Genomic DNA, 27548 nt, shown 5'->3' with positions numbered 1-27548 from the left:
TCTTGGTTCCGTGTCAACTGTTCAAAAATCAGATGGGCTTGCTCAGGAAGTTCTGTTTCCTCTTTATTGCTAGTGTTCACATGAAGGCTATTTGGCCACTATCAATCAATAAGTATTTATTAAGTACCTCCTATGTACCAGGCACTGCATTCTAGATACAAGAAGGGACAACCTCTAGTCTCAAATAACTTACTAGTCAGGAATATTGGAGGAAAGGACACAAGATGAGGTATTTATAAGAACAGAAGACCTATGGAATCCCTTCTAATTCTGCGATTCTATAGTTCTCTGACCTATTTGTCCTAAAATCTATGTTCTAATGTTGGCTCCATCAATAGCTAAGCAAGTCTCCTCTGGGCCTCAATTTCCTTGCCCATGAAAGGAATGGTGAGGATTTTAGGAATACCTGGTTCTTTTCAACACCAAAATTCTGTGATTTGAAGACAGAGGCATCACGATACTCTACCTTTATGAAAGTCATAAAGGAATCCATTCATGCCAGTCAGGATACCTCACCTTTGAGAATAGGTGATCCCTACACTATTGGAACTTTAATGATAAAATGAGGTTTTCTGCAGAGGAACAAGAGGAAATTCATTCGCCTCAAAGGAATCTTTGCATTAACATTAATTACTTGTATTCTATTTTTTTTTCAGAAATCTTCTCTCACAAAGCTCTTAAGCCGTTTGAAATCATATTAAACTCATTGAGTCCTTTAGATGTATCCACAGAATACGACCAAAGTGCAAGAATTAGTAACTAATGATTTCCTGAATACAAGATGACTTGAACAGAATTATTTTTGTTTCTCTAGACAATAAAGCCCAAGAGATGAGCTCAACAGGAAAATCCCTGAGACCAAATGTCATAATCCGTAAATTCCAAGGTATTCTCTGTGTTCTTTGTCATGAATTGTTTGCAGAGAGAAAACAGAAAGTCAACATGGGCTGCTGCCATTCAGAAGTCTGCTCTCAAAAACCATGAGTGCATAAGAAAAATTGTTCTGATGCCACTGCATTCTCCCTTTGCAGTAACCAAATTCAATTCAATTCACCTCAAATAAGCCCCTGTAGTGTACAAATCACTGCAGTGAAAAGATGCTTCTACCATCAATAGCATGCAGTGTACTAATGGTGATCAGACACGGATGCAGATTCAATAAACACTCATAGATCAATTGACTGATTTCATTGCATTCAACAAACATTTATTATTCCTACTATATGTTGATGATAGGAAGACAAATGGGACATAGTCCCTGTCTCAAAGGAACTCACATGATACAAATATAAGGTACATGTTGATCAAGTTAAAAGTGAAATTTAGATCTACTCTTTAGGAATATCATCCTGGCAGTTATGTAGAGGAATGAATGGAATGGAGAAAGATTTGGGGAAGAAAGACCAAGTAGGAGGCTATTGCTGTAGTACAGATAGGAGGTTATGGTGCCCTGAACTAAGGTGGGAGGCTGTGTGAATGGGGAGGAGGGAATAGATGTGAGAGATGATATAAAAATAGAAATGACAAGAATCTCACAGGAATAGAGGGAACAGATTAGATGCAATCTGATCTAATGTAGTGAGCAGCCACTATCATTAAATCAACTCCACATGAGAAGTTAAGCACATTTCTGTAAAAATATTATCAAAAATTATGGAAAATTTCCATATGATATCATTATGAAGGCACTGATTAGCAGTAAATACAAAAATAAAAAGGGAAATGGCTACTGTGGGAAGACTGTGGTCCCCATTTCCCCCTCTATTCTCTGAGTTTTCAAAATACTTAATAATTTCTTGGGTTTGATTTTTAGAAAAGTTTTATATATGTAGGGTGACCAAAATGGCCTTTTTATATTTGGTGCAACACAAAGGGAGAATATCTAATGCTTGGGTTTTCCTGGCCAAAGCCCCCATATTTTTTTATATCAATATGCTTCCAATAATGGTCTAATTGGGCAAGTCATAGAAAACTACAATCCTGGGAGATTGTAGGGAGATGAAAAATTGCAGATCATCCCAAGAATATGGTGGGTAAGACACATGATAGTATAAACAAGCTGCAAATATTTCCCAGGATAAAACATATGAAAAACACGCCCAGCAAAATAGAACCAGAGATGTATGACCAAAAAAAAATGGAGGTGGGCCAGTTGTAAGAACCAAGAATAGCAGACAACTCATGTACAATAATGGCATACACGTGAGAAAAAGACACCCAGTGGAAGTGCCCCAGTATGTTGGGATGACTCCCTGTACAGGATTTACAAGAAAATATGGACAATAGTTATATGTGATGAGAAGGCACAGATGGGCTGACGTCAACACAATTGGAGCCACATTGATAAACTATGGATGTATTTAAGTATCTAGTTCATACGTTAGTGCTATATGTGAACATTTTACCCTGGTGACCTCAAATATTATTTTTAGGACAATTCCATGTCCCTTGCTTTAATCTGAAATGGGCCATATATACCATGTGTATCATATGTGGAATGTGTGTTATTTACCCAATGACATTATATATTTGATGGCTTGCGACCTTAGATCCTTTTGTAAGAAGCCAAGGTACAAACCACAGATAGATGATGAGTTCATGAAAATAAAGTCAACCATACTTAACATTCTGGTGCCACACTGACCAATTCTCTTCCAGTAGCCTGTCAACTTTTTGAGGGGAGGAGCCATTTCAATTTGGATTCATTTTGCATCTCCAGTACCTGGAAGACTGCCTAGCACAAAGCAGGTTTTTAATAAATGTTTGTTGAATGAATGCCTCAGTTCAGGTCAATTAGTCAATACTTAAGTCATTGCCCAATAATCTGCTTAACTAATAGCTTCTCTGTAACCTAGCTCTAATCTGAAAATGTAAGCAAAACCTACCACAAACTATATCCATCAGTCAGACATGGCAGGTTCTTTCTCTTGAGGGAGGAAATCTGTCCACTGGAAATCTGAGATATTCTTTCTGATTCCCTCCTTTTGGCTATGGTACTACAGAAAGTAACATCCTTTCCCCACTTTCCATCCTGATTTGAGCAAATGATTGTGTCCAGTGCAAGAATAAATAACTTTTTAATGCAGTAAGACTCCAGCCAGGCCAGGCCAGGTAACCCACTTCCAAATCGTTCCCTCCTTGTCATAGGGAGACAGAGGAGAAAGCGAGTGTGGGTCATGACACCAATAGAATGAGAGGCACGTTGAACAAGAATATAGGAGGGGCAGCTAGGTGGAACGGTGGATAGAGCACCATCCCTGGAGTCAGGAGGAGCAGAGCTGAAATCTAGCCTTGGGCACTTACTAGCCGTGTGATCCTAGGCAAGTCACTTAACTCCATTGCCTCCAAACAAACAAAAAGAAAAATTATATAGGTGAGTGTGAAAGTCAAGCCTAACCCTCTCTGACAAGCTTGCCCCTAACATAATACAGCAGCCCAGGAACTTGAAAGCTCTCCCCCAGTGCCATAGATCTTTATCAGTTTATAACACTGTGGTGCCCCGCCTAAACAGAATGGAGAATCAAGCTCATTATTTCAGAAACAGAAGTGTTAGGGGCACTAACCTACTTGTGTAGCTGAATCAAGATTTCAATTACATGTCCTCACCTACTGGTTTGAGGAAACTAATACCTGATGGTCTCAAATCTTTATAGGAAAGCAAACCGGGCTCATACTCCCAGTTAACTAACACTATCATGGGACACTTTAAAATGACAATGAAGATCATATTTTTATTTGGACCATGTCCATCCTCATGTGTCACACAGAACTCGGCTGGTAACACTTTTAGGTACTTAACATGAATTCTTTTCAGGCTTAATTTGTTTCTCTATGTGTCTTGACTTAGACTGTGGGTACCAAGAAGGCAAGACCAAGTGTCGAATTTAATCTTTGTCCTTACCCCAGAGCCCAACATTGCATTTTTTTTGCACAGAAGGCACTTTGCTGGAAATATTGGTTGATTTCTTTGATTCTCTGCTGATTTACGACATTGTCCTCCAATTCTCAAAGCATGAATGCCAACAAAGACCCTCTTTTCTTCTCTCTCACCAGCTATTATTGGTTCAAATATCATCACTATAGACATGACTCCCAGCTTTCTAGATCTACTGCTGCTTCTCCTTCCTGAGCTAGAGGCCCTTATTGAGTCACTGGATATCTCCATTTGTATATTCCATAAATATCACATATTCAATATATTTAAATGGAATTAATCATAACCTCCATGACCCCAAACCCACCCTTCATCCAAATTGTTCCATTTTTGTTGTTGGCACCAATACCTTTTCAGTTCCCCATGGAGTCATCACCATGCAGTCATCCCTGACTTGGCCCTCCCTCAACTCTCACATCTGAACAGTGGGCAAGTCTTCTGACTTCTACTAACACATGTTCATTTACAAATTCTCTCCACTCACCACCCTATTTGAGTCTTGTTTCACTATTCACCCAGACTTTTGCAAACATCTCTGATTGTTCACCCTTTCTTTCCATTCCATTCTTCACATATCTGCCAAGTGGATATTATTAAAGAACACAATTGATGACCAAGAATTATTACTTCAAATTTAGGAAACGGCAAGTTTTTCTAATGATCCCCAACTGACTGTCATCCTCATGCTTTTTCATATATATTTGCTTTAATTTGAATATACATTGATTTCCCCAAGTAGAATGTAAGCTCTTTGAGGACAAGGCCTGTTTCTTTTTTGTTTTTTGCTTCTCCAGTGTCCAATATAGCGCTGTGCACAGAGTTGATACTTAATAAATATTTCATGAATTGAACTGCAAAGAATTAATGCATGTCTATTGAATTGCCTTCAAATGGGCTTGCTCCCCTTTGAGTGAAAAAAAAATTTTTTATAAAAAATTAGTTCAACATTTACTTTAAATTCAAAGCACAACATATGCAGAGTAAACACATCAAATATTAAAGTAGAAAATTGGTTCTATAGCTTTTGCCAATTACTCTAAAATTCTTTGGTTCCACTGTGAGAAATCACAATACTTGAGAAATACTTCAGGACACAAAATAATCCAAATGGCACTTTATAACTGCGGTGTGATTTCAGGGTCATATGTTTCTTTATGGGAATTGTTTTAAAAGAACAGCTAAGAAGCTAATCTCTCTCAATTCCAAGGATGGCAATGGACTTTTAACTGGTATTGGTTAACTGATTTTTGAAGCAGTTTTTTTTTTCCTTCTTGTTGTAGGGTAGAGCAGAAAGATCATCCCCAAGCCTCCATCTAAAGAAAGCACCCAGGACAGCTATCTTTTCATTTCCCACCAGGCTACATTCCTTTGGACTTCTCCATCCTGAGCCTGTCTTTTCCAGTTTTCCTTTATGTGTCATCTTCCCCATTAGATTTTAAGTTTGGCAGGGACTGTTTTTCTTTTTCATTTTTGCATCCTTAGCACAATAATTGGCAAACACGCGGTGCTTAATGAATGTTTATTGATTGACTGACAGTAGATAGAAGAACATCAAGTACCATCACAATGCAATTTTGGGAATAGACAATAATCTACACAGGAAAATCTAAATGGATGATAATACCTCATACTTGGTCTATGATAGAGACAGTTGATTGTAAAGCTCATTGAGTTAGTCTATTAGTATATGGATATGAGATAACCACCTCAAATGGCCAATGAGATGACCAAGAATTATTACTTTGCATTTAGGAAGCAAGTGTTTCCGATGATCACAAACTGCTTCACAGAACACCACTAAAAGTCTTGTTAATGCATTCTCCTGGAAATTCTGTTTACATGTAAATTTTGGAATATCATCTCCAAAAAAAATCAATGTAGTGGGAGATCCAAAGTCAGAGAAGAAACACATGCTCGGCATGAGTAGCTTACGGGAAGGTGGCTCAGTGGATAGAGTGCTCTGCCTGGAGTCAGAAAGACTTCAAACATAACATCAGACATTTATCAGCTGCATCACCCTGGGCAGATTACTTAAGCTCTGTTTGGTTCAGTTTCCTCATCTCCAAAATGGGGATAATAATAGCATCTCCCTTGCATGGTTGTTGTGAGGATCAAATAAGATAATAATTGTAAAGTGTTTAGTACACTGCCTGATACATAGTAAAAGCTATATAAATGTTAATTATTTTTATTTTATTTCCAATGATGCACCAGAAAAAGGGAGGAGTGCTCCAAGGAATAGTATTAGAAATAATACAGTAAAAATTAATGGAAGACGGAGAAATTGGAGTTTCCTCACTGTGAATTGCATGTGTGGTATCAGAAGTCTGGGTCAGAAACTAAAACAAGCACATGCCTGATGACTTTTGTTGATGAGCTGATCTATTCATCTTTGTTCATGTAGTCACCTGCATCTATAGTACTTTCTCATGCCTATTTACTCTAGATTGGTTCAGTAGTGAGTAGAACCATATTGGACCAAAGTAAAGGCACGTTCACTTAGTATCCCTCACTGTCTGAGGCCCCTGAATACACTATGGAATGTGGCTTTCAGAAACAAAGGCTCCATTTGTTCTCATCATCTCAGTGAATTAACATAATAAGTAAAGAGAGAAGACCCAGAAGAAAAAGAGACGGAGCCAGATGGAGGAGTGAAAGCAGTGACTTGCTTGACTTGTCCCCCAAACCCCTCCAAATACTTGTAAAAATATGACTTTAAACAAATTCTAAAGCAGCAGAATCCACAAAAAGACAGAGTGAAACAAATCTCCAGCCTAAGACAACCTGGATGGTTGATCAGAAAAGTGTATCGCGCCGGTGGGGGGAGAGGAGCGCAGTGCGGTGTGGGTGTGCAGGCCGCAGCGACCCTGGACCCGAACGGGGGCAGCTGTGGAGGTTTCCAGAGTTCTCAACCCATGAACACCAAAGACAACTTGGAAGGTCAGTGGGAAAAGTCTGCGACTGCGGTGAGAGAAGGAGCTAGGTGTCAGCCACAAGTCCCGAGCACGGCCTCTGGGGCAGCTGCTGCTTCCTGAGCTTCTGGCCCACAGACTGAGGGGGAATTGAGTGGCTGATCAGAGGGAGATTACAAAGATCTCTTTGCCAGTGCTGAGGCAGGAATCTCTTGCTCTGCCCATGCTTGGATCTGTGTTACAGTTCTGAGCGGGGGTCCTGGGGCGAAGAGGAGTGCTGGCGCAGTTGAGCTTGTTGTGGCGGTGGAGAGGAAACACCTTGCCCCTTATCATACCACCCTAGAAGAACTGAAAATTTACAGGTCCCTAGAAGTATCTCTGAAAACAACTGTACAAATCCCTGAAGCTTGGGACAGTACATTCTCCACTTGGGAAGAAGACTCTTACCTTAACAAAGAGTTTAAAACTCAAGTAATTGGCCGGGATCATGAGTAAGCAGTGCAAAAAGCGTCAGACTATATTATCTTACTTTGGTGACAAAGAAGATCAAAACATACAACCAGAAGAAGACAACAAAGTCAAAGCTCCCACATCCAAAGCCTCCAAGAAAAATATGAATCAGTACCAGGCCTTGGAAGAGCTCAGAAGGGATTTTGAGAAGCAAGTAAGAGAAGTAGAGGAAAAACTGGGAAGAGAAATGAGAATGATGCGAGAAAATCATGAAAAACAAGTCAACAGCTTGCTAAAGGAGACCCCAAAAAATATTGAAGAAAATTACACCTTAAAAAATAGCCTAACCCAAATGGCAAAAGAGGTCCAAAAAGCCAATGAGGAGAAGAATGCCCTAAAAAGCAAAATTGGCCAAATGGAAAAGGAAGTCCAAAAGATTACTGAAGAAAATACTTCCTTAAAAATTAGAATGGAGCAATTGGAAACTAGTGACAATTTGAGAAATCAAGGCACTGTAACACTAATCCAAAGGAATGAAAAATTAGAAAAAAATGTGAAATATCTCCTTGGAAAAAAAAACTGACCTGGAAAATAGATCCAGGAGAGAGAATTTTAAAATTATTGGACTACCTGAAAGCCATGATCAAAAAAAGAGCCTAGACATCACTTTTCAAGAAATTATCCAGGAAAACTGCCCTGGTATTTTAGAACCAGACAGCAAAATAGAAATGGAAAGAATCTACCAATCACCTCCTGAAAGAGATCCCCAAAGGAAAACTGCTAGCAATATTGTAGCCAAATTCCAGAATTCCCAGGTCAAGGAGAAATTATTGCAGGCAGCCAGAAAGAAACAAGTCAAGTGTTATGAAAACACAATCAGGATAACACAAGATTTAGCAGTTTCTACATTAAGGGACCAGAGGGAATGGAGTATGATATTCTAGAGGGCAAAGGAGATAGGTCTACAACCAAGAATCACCTGCCCAGCAAAACTGAGTATAATCCTTCAGGGTAAAAAATGGTAATTCAATGAAATAGGGGACTTTCAAGCATTCTTGATGAAAAGACCAGAGCTGAATAGAAAATTTGACTTTCAAATACAAGACTCAAGTGGAACATGAGGAGGTAAACAGGAAAGAGAAATCATAAGAGGATTATTAAGGTTGAACTGTTTACATTCTTGCAGGGAAAGATGATATTTGTAACGCATGAGTTCTTTGTCAGTATTAGGGTAATGGGAGGGAAAATATTATATGTATGTGTATATATATATATATATAGAGAGAGAGAGAGAGAGAGAGAGAGACAGATGAATAGATAGATAGAGGGCACAGAAGATGAAAGGGTCATATCTGGAGAATAAAATTAAGGGGTGAGAGAGGATTATACTAGGAGAAGGAGAAAGGGAGAAGTAGAACAGGGTAAATTATATCACAAAAAACAGAAAAGAAAAGGCTCTTACAGTGGAGGGGAAATGGGGGAAGGTGAGAGGGAGTGAGTGAATCTTATTCTCATAGGATTTGACTTAAGGAGGGAATAACATACACACTCAATTGGGTATGGAAATCTGATTTACCCCATAGGAAAATAGGGGGGAAAGGGGACAAGAGAGTAAGGGGATAACAGAGAGGAGGGCAGATTGGGAAAGGGGGTAATCAGAAGCAAATACTTCTGAGGAGGGACACGGTCAAAAGAAAGAATAGAATAAATGGGAGACGGCAGGATAGGAATTGGGAAATAGAGTTAGTTTTTCACAGCATGTCTACTATGGAAGTGTTTAGCATAACTGCATATGTAAAATCTACATTGAGTTGCTTGCCTTTTCAATGAGGGTGGGTGGGGAGGGAAGAAGGGAGAAAATTTGGAACCCAAAGTTTTAAAAACACATGTTTTAAAAAACTGTTTTCACATGCAACTGGGAAATAAGAAATACAGGAAATGGGGTACAAAAATCTATCCTGCCCTATAGGAAAATAGAAGGGGAAGGGGTTAAGAGAAGGGGGGGAGAGATGGAAGGGAAAGCAGACTAGGGGAAGGGGTATTCAGAATGCATGCTATCTTGGGGTGGGGGGAGGGGCAAGATGGGGTGAAAATTTGGAACTCAAAATCTTGTGGAAGTAAATGTTGAAAACTAAAAATAAATTAAAAAAAGAAAAAAGAGAGAGAGAAGAACCAGTCTTCTGTGATATTTGGACAATTACACCTTTTGGAAAGGAGAAGGAGAGGACCTGGGCAATGCTTAGATCCTAGAACAGGCCTCAGGGAGGAAAGAGGAAGGATTCTTGGACTATGCTGAGTTCCAGTGCCAAAAAGGACTTGGAGCTAAAAAGCAGTAAGTTGTAAGAGTCTGGATATGGAAGACCAAGCCTGGGGTTTGCCCTCCATCACTACTAGACTGATGAAAGTTCTGTGCTATGCTTCTTTCTTTTGTGCCCACTATACTATATGACTTTGTGATTTCATGGGTCCAAGTTTCATCTCCATGCATTTTTTTTTCTAGATGTATTTATCTAGCCCTAACCTCTCACCTGAGCTCCAATCTCCTATCACCCTTGTGCCTAGAATATGCTCCTTCTGGAACTCCACATCCTGACTACTTCTCTAGCTTCTTTCTTTCTTTCCTTTTTCTCATAAGGAACTGAAAAACATATCGTATTTTGAAAAAACCTATTTTCCATGATTATTTGCTTTTATTTTTAACATGTGTTTTTAAAACTTTGGGTTACAAATTTTTCTCCCTTCCTCCCTTCCCACCCACCCTCATTGAAAAGGTAAGCATATTGATACAGGTTATAGATGTGTAGTCATGCAAAACACTTCCACAGTAGTCCTGTTGTGAAAAACTAAGTATATTTCTCTTCATCCTATCCTACCCCCCATTTATTCTATTTTCTCTTTTGACCCTGTCCCTCCTCAGAAGTGTTTGCTTTTGATTATCCCCTCTCCCAATCTGCTCTCCCTTCTATCAACCCCCTGTTCTCTTGTCCCTTTTCCCCCTTATTTTCCTGTAGGGTAAGATAGATTGTATGATATTCCCTCCTTAAGCCAAATCCTATGAGAACAAGATTCACTCATTCCCTCTTGCCTTCCTCCATTTCCTCTCTACTGCAAAAGCCTTTTCTTGTCTGTTTCATGTGAGATATTTTAGCTCATTCTACTTCTCCCTTTCTCCTTCTCCCAGTATAATCCTCTCTCACCCCTTAATTTTATTTTCCAGATGTCACCCCTTCATCTTCAACTCACCCTGTGCCTTCTATCTATGTGTGTGTATATATATATATATATATATAATACATATATTTTTCCCTCCCATTACACTAATACTGACAAAGAACTCATGCGTTACAAATATCATCTTTCCCTGCAAGAATGTAAACAGTTCAACCTTAATAATCCTCTTATGATTTCTCTTTCCTGTTTACCTCCTCATGTTCCACTTGAGTCTTGTATTTGAAAGTCAAATTTTCTATTCAGCTCTGGTCTTTTCATCAAGAATGCTTGAAAGTCCCCTATTTCATTGAATTACCATTTTTTACCCTGAAGGATTATGCTCAGTTTTGCTGGGTAGATGATTCTTGGTTGTAGACCTATCTCCTTTGCCCTCTAGAATATCATACTCCATTCCCTCTGGTCCCTTAATGTAGAAACTGCTAAATCTTGTGTTATCCTGATTGTGTTTCCATAACACTTGACTTGTTTCTTTCTGGCTGCCTGCAATAATTTCTCCTTGACCTGGGAATTCTGGAATTTGGCTACAATATTGCTAGCAGTTTTCCTTTGGGGATCTCTTTCAGGAGGTGATTGGTAGATTCTTTCCATTTCTATTTTGCTGTCTGGTTCTAAAATACCAGGGCAGTTTTCCTGGATAATTTCTTGAAAGATGATGTCTAGGCTCTTTTTTTGATCATGGCTTTCAGGTAGTCCAATAATTTTAAAATTCTCTCTCCTGGATCTATTTTCCAGGTCAGTTTTTTTTTCCAAGGAGATATTTCACATTTTTTTCTAATTTTTCATTCCTTTGGATTAGTGTTACAGTGCCTTGATTTCTCAAATTGTCACTAGTTTCCAATTGCTCCATTCTAATTTTTAAGGAAGTATTTTCTTCAGTAATCTTTTGGACTTCCTTTTCCATTTGGCCAATTTTGCTTTTTAGGGCATTCTTCTCCTCATTGGCTTTTTGGACCTCTTTTGCCATTTGGGTTAGGCTATTTTTTAAGGTGTAATTTTCTTCAATATTTTTTGGGGTCTTCTTTAGCATCACTCTTAGCTTTTCCTCTACTTCTCTTACTTGCTTCTCAAAATCCTTTTTGAGCTCTTCCATGGCCTGAGATTGATTCATATTTTTCTTGGAGGCTTTGGATGTAGGAGCTTTGGCTTCGTTATCTTCTTCTGGTTGTATGTTTTGATCTTCTTTGTCACCAAAGTAAGATAATATAGTCTGACTCATTTTGCACTGCTTGTTCCAATTACTTGAGTTATAAACTCTTTGTTAAGGTAGGGATCTGTTTCCAATGTGGAGAATGTACCGTCCCAAGCTTCAGGGGTTTTGTGCAGCTGTTTTCAGAGATACTTCTAGGGACCTGTAAATTTTCAGTTCTTCCAAGGTGCTGTGATCAAAGGTGAGGTGTTTACTCCTTTCCTGGCCTGTGCTCTGCTCTATGAGTGACCACAAGCACTCTTTTCTGTCTTGGAACTGTGAGGAGGATTTCCTCTCCACAGCCGCTATAAGCTCCACCTCCTCACCCCAGGACCGCCAACCACAACTGTGACCCAGATCCAAGCACGGGCAATGCAAGAGAATCCTGCACCAGCGTAGAGATCCCTGAAATCCCCCTCTGATCAGCCACTGGATTCCCCCTCAGTCTGTGGACCAGAAGCTCAGGAGGTAGCCACCGCTCCGGGCCGAGTTCGGGGACTGGGGTTGGAACCCCACTGCACTTATCTCTCACCACCGCAGAAACAGACTTTTCCCACTGACCTTCTAAGTTGTCTTTGGAGTTCATGGGTTGAGAAGTCTGGAAACCACCATAGCTGCCTGAGATTCAATCCTCTGAGGCCTGCTCCAGGATTGCTGTGGACTGCACACCCATGCCAAACTGTGTTCCTCTCCCATCCCGGCACGATATACCTTTCTGATCAAACATCCAGGTTATCTTGGGCTGGAAATTTGTTTCACTGTCTTTTTGTGGGTTCTGCTGCTTTAGAATTTGTTTAGAGCCATTTTTTATAGGCATTTGCAGGGGTTTGGGGGACAGGTCAAGCAAGTCACTGCTTTTACTCCGCCATCTTGGCTCTGCCCTCCTATTTCCTCTGGCTTTTTTCAAGACTCAAATCAAATCCCAAAGACAAGATGTCTTTCCCACCCACCATCTGTGGCCTCTACTAGAGCCTTCCTCTGACATCATCTTCCTTTTAGTCAATATATTTTTTGTGCATGTGATCTCCCTCATTGGAATGTGTGCTTCTTAAGAAAAATGAGAATACCTTTGCCTTTCTTTGGTTTGTTTTGTTTTTGCAAAGAAATTGGGGTCAAGTGACTTGCTCAGGGTCACACAACTAGTAAGTGTTAAGTGTCTGGCCTGAGACCGAATTTGAACTCAGGTCCTCCTGACTCCAGGGCCAATGCTCTATCCATTGTACCCCCTAACTGCCCCCTTTTGCCTCTCTTTGTAACCCTGGCACCTAGCACAGTGCCTGGGACATAGTAGGGCAGTTGGGTGGAGGCATAATGCGCGAGGCCTGAAATCAGGAAGATTCGCCTTCCTGAGCTCAAATCCAGCCTCAGACACTTACTAGCTATGTGACCCTGGGCAAGTCACTTGATCCTATTTGCCTCAGTTTCCTCATCTATAAAATGAGCTGAAGAAAAAAGCAAACCACTCCAGTATTTTTGCGAAGAAAGACAAAATGAGACACGACTAAAAACAACTGAACAGCTAGCACATAGTAAGCAGTTAATAAATGCTTACTATTGACTAGACCTAAACATGAACCCCATTATGTTACCAAACCATGTAACCTCAGAGCTAGGGTTCAGGGAGTTAATTTTTTTCTTATTTTAACACTACATGTGCTGTAACTTACAAAGCTCTTTAACATCTCTATGGCCTCCTTAATTGTAGTATTCTCAGCCTCCTCAAATTATCTTATATTTACATATAGCATCCCTCAGCAGAATATAAATACATTGTGGGCAAGAATTATTTTTCACTGTTGATTTTGTATCTCTAGCACTTAGCAAGGTGGTTTGTACATAATGAATTGAATTCAATCTGAGTTTCTTTCTGGCTTTAAATTCTAAGATCTTAGATAGTTCCTGAACAATTTATATGTTAGCATTCCTTGAGATCATGAGATTTAGAGCTGGAAGAGATCCTAGAAATCATCTAGTTCAACTCTATTACTTGAGAAATGAGGAAACTGAGCCACAGAATGGACATAACTTAACAATCTGAATATGCAAATAACCTAAGATTTCATCAGCTCTCCCAGTGTAGCAATTTTCTACTACCAAGGCAGAACACAAACCATGTATGCTGGGTAAATCTTGGGCAATTGCTTGAATCACAAAGAAGTTAGATGACCTTTTTCCAGGGTTACACAGCTGGTAAATATCAGAGGTAGAATTTGAACCCTACTTTTCCTGATTTTGAGCCAAGAGCTATCCATGACACCATGTTCTATCTATAATTTAACCATATTACAAATAAAATGAATCTTCAAAAAAAGATGTATATCAAATTGAATTTACACCTTCTTCAATTTACTCTAGAGAAGTTCCAGTTGGAAATGGGTTCTGCGGAAGACCTCTTCCCAATGCTTCCTATAAATGATCTTTGGTAATATGAATCATCTAATTTTCCATGACTCTGACAATGTCATTCAACAAGAATGTATTAAATACCTACTATGCATAGGACATTCTGCTAGATTAAAGGGATATAAAAACAAAATAAAAAATGGTCCTTGCCTTGTAGGATTTTGTATTCTACCATAGGATCCAAAGGCAATGACCCAGTCACCACCCCTAAGTGAACCCTGTCCCCAGGATCTGCTTTGTCATTGTTCAGTCATTTCAGTCACATCCAACTCTCTGTGACCCCATTTGGGATTTTCTTGGCAAAAATACTGGAGTGGTTTGCCATTTCCTTCTCCAGATCATTTTACAGATGAGAAACTGGGGCAAACAGGTAAGTGACTTGCCCAGGCTCACACAGCCAATAAGTATCTGAGACTGGATTTGAACTCATGAAGATGAGTTTTCCTGATGTTAGGCCCAGCACACTATCCACCACACTACCTAGCTGCCCTTCGTGACCAGCCTGCTCCAATTCAGAGAATCCAGCTGCCCTAGCCTGAAGTCCCCAGGGAAAAACCCTTAATTTTTATTTTTAATATTCTCTGTTTCAAGAAAAATGCCAAGTTCTCTCCTGAGCCTTATTGACAATGCACTCCTTCCATTCACCAACTCGAATAATGTTCTAGGCTTTTGCTGCTGATTTTTGTATGTTGTTACTATAAAATCTAAATATTAACCTACTACCCGTATATTTTATTAAGGATATTGAATTTCTCTGTGGTATGACGGTGAAGTAATGATGCTCCTGAAAATAACTCTGATAGTTATAAAGTGCCTTAATGTGGTCAAGAGGCGATATGACTTCTTAGAGAGCCAGGCTTGAAACACCGGAGCTGGATTTAAGTTCCTCCTCTGACATTCACTATGTGTCCCTGGATAAACCATATAACCTCTCATTGCTCTAGGCAGCTTTCCAAGACTTGACATTGCAGAGCAGGTACAGACCTATGCTGGCAGAGGAATTTCATCAACTGGATGCTCCCTATGTCAATGACATCACAAGGCCAGTTCTCTGATAATATCTCTTTAAAGTGGTATTACACCATGAGGGGCAGTGGAAAGAGCACCAATAATACTGGGAGACAAAGAACTGGGGTTTGAAACCTGATCCTACTAATCATTTGTGTGGCCTTGGACAATTTCCCTCCACTGGGGGTCAAGGAAGAGGTCACTCTAGAAAAAAAAGTGAAGGTCCCTTCTTGCTCTTTAATTATGATCCTTCATGGTCAAGAAGAAAGTGTTGTTTGTTTGTTTGTTTGTTTGTTTAAATTGATGGAAGGCAGTTCCTAGTCTGGGAGGTCTGTTGCCCAACAATGTGTACATAATAAAATCTGGAATTTGGAACAAAAGTTTGCAGAAAACATCAATGCTTCTGCATGGCTCCATCTAAGAACCTGTATTCCCTGCTTTCTTTCTATCTTTCATTTGCATGGGAAACTCAAACAAACAAACAAAAATCATTGAGTTAAAATCATCAGGTAACCACAGACACCATCCTTATATATCTATAGAAAAGGCAGAGTTTGTGTTTGCTTCGGCTGCACATGTACTAAAATTGGAATGATACAGAGATTAGCATGGCCCCTGAGCAAGGATGACATACAAATTCATGAAGCCTTCCATATTTTTAAAAACTCATAGGATTTTATTTTGAGTTGTCTGATGGATCATAATCCATCAATAATCAATAATCCACCATCTTGAGAAATGCCACAAGTTACTCCGAGAATGTGATACTAGTGGGAAGTCAGCATCGGGAAAAGCTGAGAGGACAATTTTAGCCTCAGTTTAAGATGTGATCCTCCTGTCTCAGTTTCCCCATTATATTGCTTTGAAAGGGAATGTTACCCACTTGGCTATTCCTGAGTCTGGGTCTGAGGTGGATTTAATAATTGCATGGTTGGAAAACTGAATTATTTTAATCCAAACAGAGCTAAGGATGTGTCATCCTCTAAAAGTTGGGCCCTAAATCTAGTCCCTGCTTCATATCTGGGCCCTGCTGTCTTTTCTGTCAGATCTGTGTCTTCCAGACTATAGGGCATTCACCTACAGTTGGTAGCAAACAGCGAGTACCAGCCAATGTCCCCCTGATGGGGTTGGGATCTAGACCCCAGAAAGGAAAAACTCTGGCCAAATCTCTGGCATTTGCCTGAGGCTATAATCCCATCAACTGGTCTTTCATTGTGGCTGCACCCAATCTTCCAATTCTGTTACCTTTAACCTAGCCTGACCTTCCTTTGTTTTACCTCCCCATGTATGGCCCCTGGCCATTTCCCACCCTTAATCCTAGCTAGGCTCCATCCTCCCTTGGCCACAAGGTCCAGGTCCCAGGAGTTCTGCTCACCCCAGTTTAGTTTACTAGGTCCCTCCCACAGTCTTTCTGTATATAAAGTCCACCTTGTCTCCATTACGATGCTCAGATTCTTAAAATCTAGCCAATAGCATACTAATGTTCAGACTCCTTAAGAGTCTGCCCAATATAATGATGTTCTAATAAACTTTGTCTTTGGCTGGAAAAAAAAAAAAGACAGAGTTTAAAGTGATTCTGAAGGGGAATGAAAGTGGGGGAGGGAGAAATCAGAAATTAAGTTGCAGCAACAATGATTTCCTGACCCAAAGTCACATAGGACAGTGAGGTCAAACCCAAATAGCCCCAGATTCTCGATGCTGTAGATTGACTTAAAAACAGAGCATGAATTAACATTATCTATGTTGGATTTTTCTTTATTTTGTCAAACATTTTCCAATTACATTTTAATCCCATTAGGTTATGCTGGGAATGTCATGGGCTACTTGGGGTCAGTGGTCCTTGAGTTTGACATCACTGATAAAGAAAATTGGGACTGAGGGATTGTTCATAGGAGGCAGGAGCAAGTGTGACTCAAAGAAAGAAGACAATGGTATATAATGGTATCAGAACCAGAAGCCCTAGATTCAAATCCTGCTTCTAATGCTTAACATTGGTGTGACTACGGCCTGTTATTTAACCTCCCAGGTTCTCAGTGTCTTCATCAATAAATGGGTGTTTGAATAAATGGCCTGGGAGATGTCTTCTAGCTATAAATCTAAAATCTCATAATGCCACAACAGAGTCGATACATTTGTGTCTTATAATTGTACATTTACATGAGGCTAGTTTTAGGTGAATAAGATGTTCTGAGTTGCAAAAGAGCTTAGACTCTGGAGACCTCTTAGGGACAAAAGACTGACCATAAGCAAGTCTCTGGGAATTGATGGATTTCCCTTTTTACAGGGTGGACAAATAGCTGAGAAGTGTTTTATTATTTTTTCCTTGAGTCTTATACTATGTATGTGAAGGGTCTGCTCCCTGAAAGACCTGAATCCTCTAGGCTGCAAGCTAAAAGAGACTTTGTAGAATCTGTTCATCCTTTTATGAGGAAGATGATACCTCAGCAGAGAACTCTATCTAAAGTCCCAAGTTAGGAGCAGACAACCTGCCCCACAACCATCTTCGGAGCAAAGTCAAGCATCGCCACAAAACATCAAAGCACCACAATGGCAGACAATATTGATCACTGTAGGCTAGCGGGAAGCCAATCTAATAGAAGCAGCATAATGACATCACCAGAAGTCATCAATGGCCCTGCCTCATATTTCCATAAATCATTACATATGTATCTTCAGTGGTATCTTCTATTTCATTAAATATCTGTTTTTCCCAAGATGTGCCTCCATAGAGAGCAAGCCTGTAATAACTGCAATGTTCTTAGAGTATGTGTCTCCAGCTCCAAATGTCTTGTCTCCTGAGTGTTCTGAGGCTAGATGTGTTTCCACAAAGAATAAACCTGTAATAGGTGGACTATATGGTTGTGCTGACTTTTCCCCTTCCTTTTAATGCTTCTTTTGAGTCACATTTTCCATTCAGCTCTTGTCTCTTCATCAGGAAGACCCCTCCATAGTATGTCCTGGCCACATGTGCTCCCAATATGATCGGTCCTCCACATAGATTTCCCTAGTATGTCTGATCTTCCCACTGATTGTGTGTGTACTTGTGGGAAAGCATGACCCACATTTATGGGCAGGGGGAGGAATGCTCAAGTGCTGTTTTTCCTACTATGTCAACTATTTAAATGTCTTTGCTTTGAACTAATTGTGTCCTTTGGTTAACTAAAAAAAATAATAATATTGATGGGAGCTCAGGAGCAATGGTATTTTGAATTGATGCAGACTCATAGAGTGTCTTTGACCTGGGGTGTATTGTCTAGGGGCTCCATAAAATGCCATCCAATGGAGGAAAAGAAAGAATTAGATTCAGAGTGAATCCAAATTATGTTCAAATCCCAAAGACTCTCAACAAAGATCAGTACTTCTCTAAACCCTATTTTCTAAGTTTATAATTTGACTGTTCAATTCACTCTGGACAGAAACTTGGCATTAAGGGGTCATTCTGGGTATGAATTTGTTTACCCAATTAAAACCAAATCTGTTCAGTGGTTTGAAGCTCTCCAAGCACAAATTAAAAGAAATGCAAATACTTCCGGATACCTGATCCTTCCCTTGTGGTCACACAACTTATAAGAAGATTCAATGCTATGAGAGGATCTGTGAGCCAGGTAGGTGTGAAAGAAGTAACAAAGTACAGAATGGAGTATAATTTTGCTTCTACTGAAGGAAAATTGGAACTAATCAACTTGCTTGGAAAGGAAAGATTTTATGTTTTATAAAGAATTTCAAGAATAGTTTCCTGTTTTAGAAGGTAAGTTGTGCTCTTTAGGTACCAGGATTGTGTCTGCGTATGTATTATGAATGTAGCCATGATTTTCCCAGTATGATTACTCCGTACACTGAAGCAGATTGCAACTCCACTTCTTCTTACAGAGCCTTCCTGAATTGCTGAACCCAAAACAAACCTAGCTGTGTAGCCATTGTCCTCATTTATTCATGTAAGATTTTCACTTGTAAAAACCCTTACACAAACCTCCCAGTCTGCCTTCCTGTTGTCATCTCCAAATTGTCTTCTACATAAGAATTGGAAGTACCTTTCTCAAACATGATTTTCATCTTGTTATTTCCAGGGACCAGATGCCATAGTGATTCCTCAACAGTAAACTCATGATGTGTGTGTGTGTGTGTGTGTGTGTGTGTGTGTGTGTGATCTTCACCTTTGTTGTCATTATTTGAGCCCAATGGTAGAGCCGTCTGAGCCCATATTGGTCTGATCAGCCACAGTTGGAAGTTCTATACCTTGACCCAGACATAGTGATGTCTCTTGGGCCTCTGAGGATGAAGGACAAAAACCAACCAGCCAACCAATTATTCACTCCTTTAAGCACACCCCTTCTTCTGTTCTGGTGCCCTTCCCCTGTTCCTGGTCACCTACAGGTCCTCATTTTTAGCTAATGGTCATAAATTGTCCCTAAACTGTTGGCTCCTAAAGTGTTCAGGTACTCCTCCTCACTTCCAACTCAACCCTACCATACCACAGGGTATTTAGTTAGTAGGGGGCTGTGAAAGACTGAAAAAAATAAGAAGCAAAAGATCTCCCATGGTAGGATTTTAGACACTTCCTAGTCATTAGGGGAGATATTTAGGGGATGGAAGTTTCATCCATTCTCAGGGCCCTCTGAATACTCAGAACAACTTAAACTCTCTAGTGCAATATCCATTCCTCTTCTTCAGTCCCTAAAGGAACTTAGAGCATAGCTGAGGAGATAAGGCAAATATGCACAGAGAGTTCTGTAGCAAGGAATTTGAACTGGACTTGAGTTAAGATAGCCTTCTGGCTAAACTTCACACTCAACTCATATGGTTCCACATTTGGAGCCTTTATATGCTCTTTTCTCACTCATTAATTTGAGCATGAAAGAGCACAACAGCCCACCGACTCTTTCCTCTCCTTTAAGCACACCTTCTCTTCTGTTATGGAGCCTTTCCCTTATTCCTAGTCACTTAAACGTCCTCAAATTTTTCCACTCATGAAGCCTCATGAATTTCAATCATCTTCATCAAAGATTTGACCTAAACCTCCAGGAAGCCCTCTGTGGTTGATTTCACACATACATTAATAACTATACACATAATGAGATCTGCTCTTTAGGACCCAATACAATTGGGACTAATCTTCCACTAAACCAATCCTTCCTATAGAATGCATACACTCCCAAAGGTGTGTCATCATTAATCCATATACTTTTAGCTAACTGTACAGAATTGCAGAATCTCAGAGTTGGAATAAACTTTAGAGTCCATACTTCTGATCCCTACCTGACATAGCTGGAAAGAAATTGTCCAGTCTCTGCTTGAAGATCCCACTGGGATGGAACCCACCACCTCCCAAAGAACTCCAGTTCAGTTGGATAGAGCTGCAATTATTAGCGACTTCTTACTTATGTCATGCTACATTAATCTCTTTTGTCTCCCACCCATTATCTCTTCTTCCCCTCCCCTCCCCGCCCGCCCCCATAGTCAAATCAGATGAGCCTTGGATGTTAAGGTAGAGAGTTTCCATCCTATCCTCTGGGTCATGTCTCTTCCCAATTCTACATTACAAACCTTCAGATACTTGAAGAGTATAGCTATCATATTCCCTCCAAATCAATCTTTTCTCCAGGCTAAACATTCCTGGTTCATTCAACACAATTAATGGTCTCCATGAAAAAGGGGAGGGTCTGAGATAGCTTCATCTTAGGAGAACATTAATCTGTCATGATCAGTCATTCCTTCATATATGTATATAGATACATGAACATATATCGGTAACTTTATACATTTACACATATATTTGAAGCAGGAGACACTCACAACTTGAAAGAATCTGAAAAGATGGCATTTAAGTTAAGCTTTGAAGGAAGCCAGGAATTCCAAGGAGCAGAGGGGAGGAGGAAGGGCATATCAGTCATGGGGGCGGGGGAGGGGCAACCAGTGCCAAGTCAGTGAGGCAGGAGATGGAGGCTGAGCATGGCAAGCAGCAAGTCAGTCAAGTTCATGTGCACTGAGGCATGGAAACATGCTAATCATAGGAGCACAGAGCTATGAGGTTCATGGATTGAAGAGTGAAGTTGGACGCAGGTTTTGGAAGGCTCTCCATCAAAAAATTTTTAAAAAGTCAACACTTTGCTTGCCAATATTGTGCCAGCTTGTGATTAATGCCAAAATAGTAAACAATTACATAGAACTTACTGTATGACAGGGACTGTGCTAAGTACTTTACAATTATTATTTCATTTGATCCTGGCAACAACCCTTGGAGGTAAGTGCTATTATTATTATTCCCATTTTACAGATGTGGAAACTAAAGCAAGGAGGGATTAAGTGACTTGTGCAGGGTCACACAGCTAGTAAGTATCTGAGGCCATATATGACCTGAGGTCTTTCTGACTCCAGGCCTAGCACTCTATCCACTATGCCTCCTAGCTGCTCTATATAGGAGGTACACATGCACACACACACACACACACACACACACACACACACACACACACACATTACGTAAAGGTTTGCCAAGCAACTTTGTAATTTGATCTTCATGCCAGCCCTGTGAGAAAGATTCCATTATTATCCCCATTTTACAGAGGAGGATGCTGAAACTGAAAGTGGTTCGTTGACTTACTTCCCCCAAGTTGACACATCTAGTAAGTATCTAAAGTGGGGATCAGAGCCTGGTCTTTGTGATGAAAAGTCCAGCACTGTAGCCTCTATACCACACTGCCCCTAAGAAGCAGTTGTAGGGATAGAGAACCCAGGGGTCCTTTTTCATGGAGTATTCTCTTATTTTGCCAACACAGTTGATGTATAACAATCTATCTCAAGAAAGAAAATAAAAAGTAAAGACAACATAGTTATGTTCAACAGTGCTTCCTTAAGAATGTGAAGCTAGAACCAAGCTCTAAATCCAGGAAGGCAGCCTAATGGTCTCCAAGAAACTATGGTGGTATTGTTGTTCATCCTTCATTCTCAGAATCCCAGCGGCATTACGGGGTGATCTCTTGACTTGGGAATGAATTGGATTTAAGTAAGGCAGAGCTACACAAAGTCTTCACCCTCACTGTCTCTTCCAGAGTCAGTGAAGTCCAATGGCAGGACAAAAATCAAGATGACTGGTGATGACCCGGGATGCAGTGGACGCCCTTTACATCTCTGATGTTTGACCAAACGCCCTGCTACCAAAGCATCTGCTTTAGCCTCCTCCATGGTCATTGGAATAGATTCACCCATTCTGCTGGAGGAAGTCTTCTTATGCTTGGGGTAGACACTCCCATAAATCACCAATGGGTTTGAGAGCCCTTGGTAGCCTGGTTTAGCCTGTCTGCCAAGATGGTTTTACTGAGGTGTGGCCATGCTAGAGCTTCTTGGAGCCACAAGTGAGAGTTGGGTGAGAGGTGGACACCAAAGGTGGATGAGCTAAACCCTCACACCAGAGGTGCTAGTCCTCCCTGAACACTCTATACACCCCCAAAAAACCATGGTACCAGAAGGTAGAACCTCTCAGTCCCCACCATAGATCTCTTCTTAGTGATTAAACCTTGAGCAAGTCACATCTGTGAGCCTCAGAGAGAAGAGAGTTGTCTCCACTCTGTGCAGATAACTCCCAGATTCACATACCTAGCCTTCATTTCTCCTACAAGATCCAATCTCCCATCTACAACAGTCTGCCAGACATCTCCAACAGGATGTCCCACATACTTCTCACGCTCAACATATGTAGTCAATCAGCAGACATTTATTAAGTACCTGGTATATTCCAGGCAGTGTGCTCAGTGATGGAGACACAAAGACTAAAATGAAAATTCCTGCCCTCCAGGTTCTTAGATTCTATTGGATCTCATACAGATGTTATTTTCTTCTTTCTTAAGCCCACCTATCCTCCTAACTTCCTTATTTACCGTGAGAGCACTACTATTGTTCCTGTCACCAACATTTACAGCTTTGGAGCTATCTTTTGATTATGACTCTTGTTGAACCTTCATATCCAATGACTTGCTAAGTCTTGCCGTTTCCACCTCCATCACATACCTCACATCTGTTCTCTTCTCTGCACTCACCCAACCAACCTAGTTCATGTCATCATTATCTCTTACATTGACTAATGTAATGGACTCATAACTGGTCTTATTTCCAATCTCTCTTCTTTCCAACCCAGACTCCACACTTCGGCCAAACTGTGATTTCTAAAACCAAACGCTGATTCAGTCCCCTTCGTTATATGTGAGAAGCTTCAAGAGAGCCCTATTGCCTTTAGGATAAAATACAGTCTCTTGTTTTTGGCCTTTAAAATCCTTCACCATCTGGCTCCAAACATCTTTCCAGGTTGATTATACATTCTTCTCCCAACTCCCTCACACTGTGTTTTAGCCAAGCTGGCATACATGCAGTTCCTGGTACACGGTATCTCATTTCCCATTTCGATGACTGTACAGGCTGTCTTCCACACCTAGAATGCACTCCCTCCTCACCTCTGCCTCTGAGAATCCTTAACTCCTTCAAGGCTGCTCTTAAGCACAGCCTCCTAAAACTGGCAATTCCTGATTCTCCTACTTAATAATGCAGCTTCTTCCGGAAATGTCTTTGTGTGTGTTTACTTATCTCCATCCTTTCTCCCTACCCCTCTGCAGAGCATAAGCTTCTTGAAAGCAGGGACTATCTCTTTAAAAAAAATTGTATCCCCAACACTTTACACACTACCTGCCACAGTAGATAGGGATGGGCTAGAGATGAGGATTACATGTATGATTTCACAGACATAGATCTTTCTCAGTTGAGGAAGCTCCCTTTACTAATGCAAATTGGGACCTTCTCTGGGATTTAGGTGCTTAAGGTATACCTGTTCAATTGTTGAATCTAGAGGATGATGATAGAATTAACTTATCTATCAAAAAGCCTGATTGGAGATATTGAATTCCCACCTAGTTCTAAAATATATGATGATTTAAGGTCACATATACTTTGGTTCTTATTTAAAAATGGTAATAGATCACACTATTAATCATATTCCATATAATACATTAATGAAAATCATTTATTAAGAACCTACTATATAAATACCACTACAATATTTTTATCCCAAAGAGGTCAAAGAAAAAGAAAAAGGATATAAACATACAACAATATTTATAGCAGCTCTTTTTGTGGTGGTAAAAAAAATTAAAATTGAGAGGATGCCTATCAAATAGGAATGGCTTGAAGAAACTGTGGTATATGGTTGTGATAGAATACTATTATACTGTAAGAAGTGATAAGGAAAATGGTTTCAGAAAAACCTGGGAAGATCTATATGAACTGATGCACAATGAAATGAACATAACTAGGAGATCATTGTATACAGTAACAGCAATCTTACATCCATGATCAACCATGAAAGACCTACCTACTCTGATCAATACAATGATCCAAGACAATTCCAAAGGATGCATGATGAAAAATTATATCCACCTCCAAAGAGAATTGATGAACTCTGAGTACAAATGGAAATACATTTTTTACTTCATTTTTTTCCTTTTTTTGCAACATGTATAAAATGGAAATATACTTTGCATGACTTCACATGCATAATTGATATCATATTGCTTGTCTCCTTGATGGATAGGGAGGGCCTAAAAGGGTGGAGAAAGTTTGGAACTTAAAATTTTTAAACAAGAATGTTAAAAATAAATAAATGTATATATGTGCAAGACTCTACGTTGGGTTCTGGGAATATAGAGACCAAAAACAAAATGAACAAACAAAAAAAGATTTAAAAAATGAGTCCCTGTCCTTTTGGAGATTACATTCTACTGAATTATCAAAGCTTCCAAAGAAGAACAACAATATGTTCATTATTCATTGCCTTAAAATTCACAACCAATCAATCAACGAGTACCTACTAAGAGCAAGGCACCATGATAGGTCCCAAAGATGCAAAGACAAACAGGATTTTTCCCATGACCTCAAGGATCTTACATACTATCAAGGCAAACAGTGTGCACACATCTAAGAAGATATAAAATATATGCAAAATAACTTCAAGACAACTGGACAATTGGTACATTCCCGATAACAAAATTGCTTGCAATCAAGTATTTTTTCTTTGACAGTCTGTAGGCTTTAAGAACTAGGAATTCCAGAGGTCAACCTGATAGCCAGTGGTACCTTGCTTACTTTATAAATTTCTACATTAACTTGAAAAACAATGACATGATTCATTAGCTTTATAGCAAATTTAGAAAAAAAATGTGGATAACACATTTTGGATATGGCATAGAGTAATAGAAAGATCCCTAAACTAAAAACATATTTGTGCAAGAAGTCAAAATCTACAGGAACTACATGATCGTGAACTGTGTGAGACCCCTTTAAACACCCTGCCTCTTCTAAAATTCCCTATATTCAAAGAGGGCAACACCAGCCTTCCGGTCCACCAGGTTCAGAAAATTTGGCATCATTTTTGACTCCTCCCATTCTCGCAACCACTGTATCTAATCATTTTCTAGGTCTTGTCAAGTCTTCTTCCATGATGCCTCTCAGATCCATCCCCTCCTCCTACTTATGTGAACATCATCTTTTTCAGGCCCTCATCACTGCTCTTCTGATTTATTTTAACTGCCTCTTCAAAGGACTCTCAGCTTCTAGTCTGTCCCTTCTCCAATCTATCAGCCTCCTAATTGCCAAAATAATCTTCCTAGAGAACAAATCTAACCATGTCATTTGAATGTTCAAGAAACTTCCATGGTCCCCTATTACCATTTCAATAAAATACAAAACCCTCAGCTTGTCATTTAAAACCTTAGATAATCTAGTTCTACTTTATCTTCTTAAGCTTTCTGCATATCATCACTCTTCACACACTTTGTTAGAGGCAGCTAGATGCCAGAGTGGCTAGAGCTCTGAACCTAGAGTCAGGAAGACCAGAGTTCAAATCAAATCTCAGGATTTATCACATGTGGGAATCTGAAAAAGTCACTTAAAGCCTGTTTGCTTCAATTTCCTCATCTGGAAAATGAGCATAACAGCAGCTGTTGCCTCATATTATTGTGAAGATAGAGATAATATGTGTAAAAGGGGCTTTGCAAACTTTAAAGTGCTATATAAATATTAGTTGTTATTCCAGAGAAACTGGCCAACATTCTTTACACACACACACACACACACTAGTTCAGATATCTGTATGTATTCCCCTTCAAACTAGGATGTCCAGCACTTAGTATAGTGCCTGGTACATAATAGGCACTTAACAAATGTTGATTATTGATACAGGCATAAACTTATCCACTTATATGCTATATCCATAGGTATGTTGGCAGATGTTTAACAACAGGTTCTCTAGGGGGAAAATGTTTACATGACATACTTTTAAGCTTAATTTGAATTAATATTTTCTCTATCACTTTCTTAAATCTATACAATCTACAAAACAATAAATCAAGTTATGATTTGTAGCATTTGTTGATTTCTGAGTAAATGCTCCTACTGAAAATTTAACAATCAGCTCTTTGAGGTGATATGAGCTGGTTTTAGCACATCTCTGGTTAGATCATTTAGAATGTAGAATGTAAGCTTTCTGTGCACAGGAGTTGTTTTTCACTTTTTCTCTCCACTGCCAAACATAGAACCCGGTAATCAATCTGTCACTCAACACGCATACCTTTTGCACTTAGTATAAGCCAAGAATTGTACTAAATGTTAGGGATTCAAAGAAAAGAAAGGGAAGAGGGAGAATAGTCCCTGCCATCTAAAAGCTTACACTTCAATAATGAAGCCCATGAAGAACAGATGATGATCTCAGGGTGATTTCAGAAGAAAGCTACCAAAAGCTGACATATAGGAGGCGCTCAATGAAAGCTTTTCAGGCGGGCTTGGCTAGTGGAAGACATTTGCAAACTGGACAGAGTAACTATATGGGAATAATTGAAGGGTTTTCAGGTGGAAGAGATTAAGATCCTGGGATCTCACTAAATCATACTGAATATGATGAGAGACTCTCAGACCCAGAAAGGACCTCAGAAGGCATTTAGTGTCACCTGAACCTGGCCAGGACTCCCTTCAATGATATCCCTGACAAGTGATTAGCCAGCTTTGCCTTAAAGAAGGCTTCCCATTTGTATGGAACTCAATTATCGATTTAGTCCAATGGCCTTACTCTTACCGCTCCTGGGACGCTCCCCACTGCTATTGCTATGAGAGCCTTATTTAGTGTAATCTCTCTTCAGGGCACTTACCGGGACCTGCACGAACTGAATGAACTGGTGCAGTTTCCTAAAGCACCTCACTTAGTGCCACAGAGTCCCCTAAATCCCAGAAAAATGGGGCTCATTAAGTGACCTTGTGTGGACCCCATGAGTAGCTCTAAGACACTGGTGGAGCAGACAGGACTCTGTTTTTGGACTCTTGTTTTTATGATTGTTTGAAGATCTTACAGGTAGCACGGCAACATTAACAGAAGCCAGCTTTGCCATCTGGA

The 27548-nt window shown here is 39.9% G+C and overlaps 1 protein-coding gene and 1 non-coding gene across 2 annotated transcripts in view; one reads left to right on the top strand and one right to left on the bottom strand.

The window, feature by feature from the left end:
- The window catches only part of CTNNA3 (catenin alpha 3), a 1857428-nt gene that overhangs the window by 1065863 nt on the left and 764017 nt on the right, over positions 1 to 27548 (bottom strand). The gene's annotated exons all lie outside the window — the stretch shown is intronic.
- Positions 15681 to 15784, top strand: LOC114026967. Its single transcript, XR_003567186.1, has one exon. It is a non-coding gene; the product is annotated as a U6 spliceosomal RNA (small nuclear RNA).

The sequence above is a fragment of the Vombatus ursinus genome, unplaced genomic scaffold, assembly GCF_900497805.2.
Source record: "Vombatus ursinus unplaced genomic scaffold, bare-nosed wombat genome assembly UNPS02014847.1, whole genome shotgun sequence".
Lineage (NCBI taxonomy): Eukaryota > Metazoa > Chordata > Mammalia > Diprotodontia > Vombatidae > Vombatus > Vombatus ursinus.
Note: the sequence above shows the minus strand (reverse complement) of the source record. Positions and strands in the feature narration are given on the sequence as shown.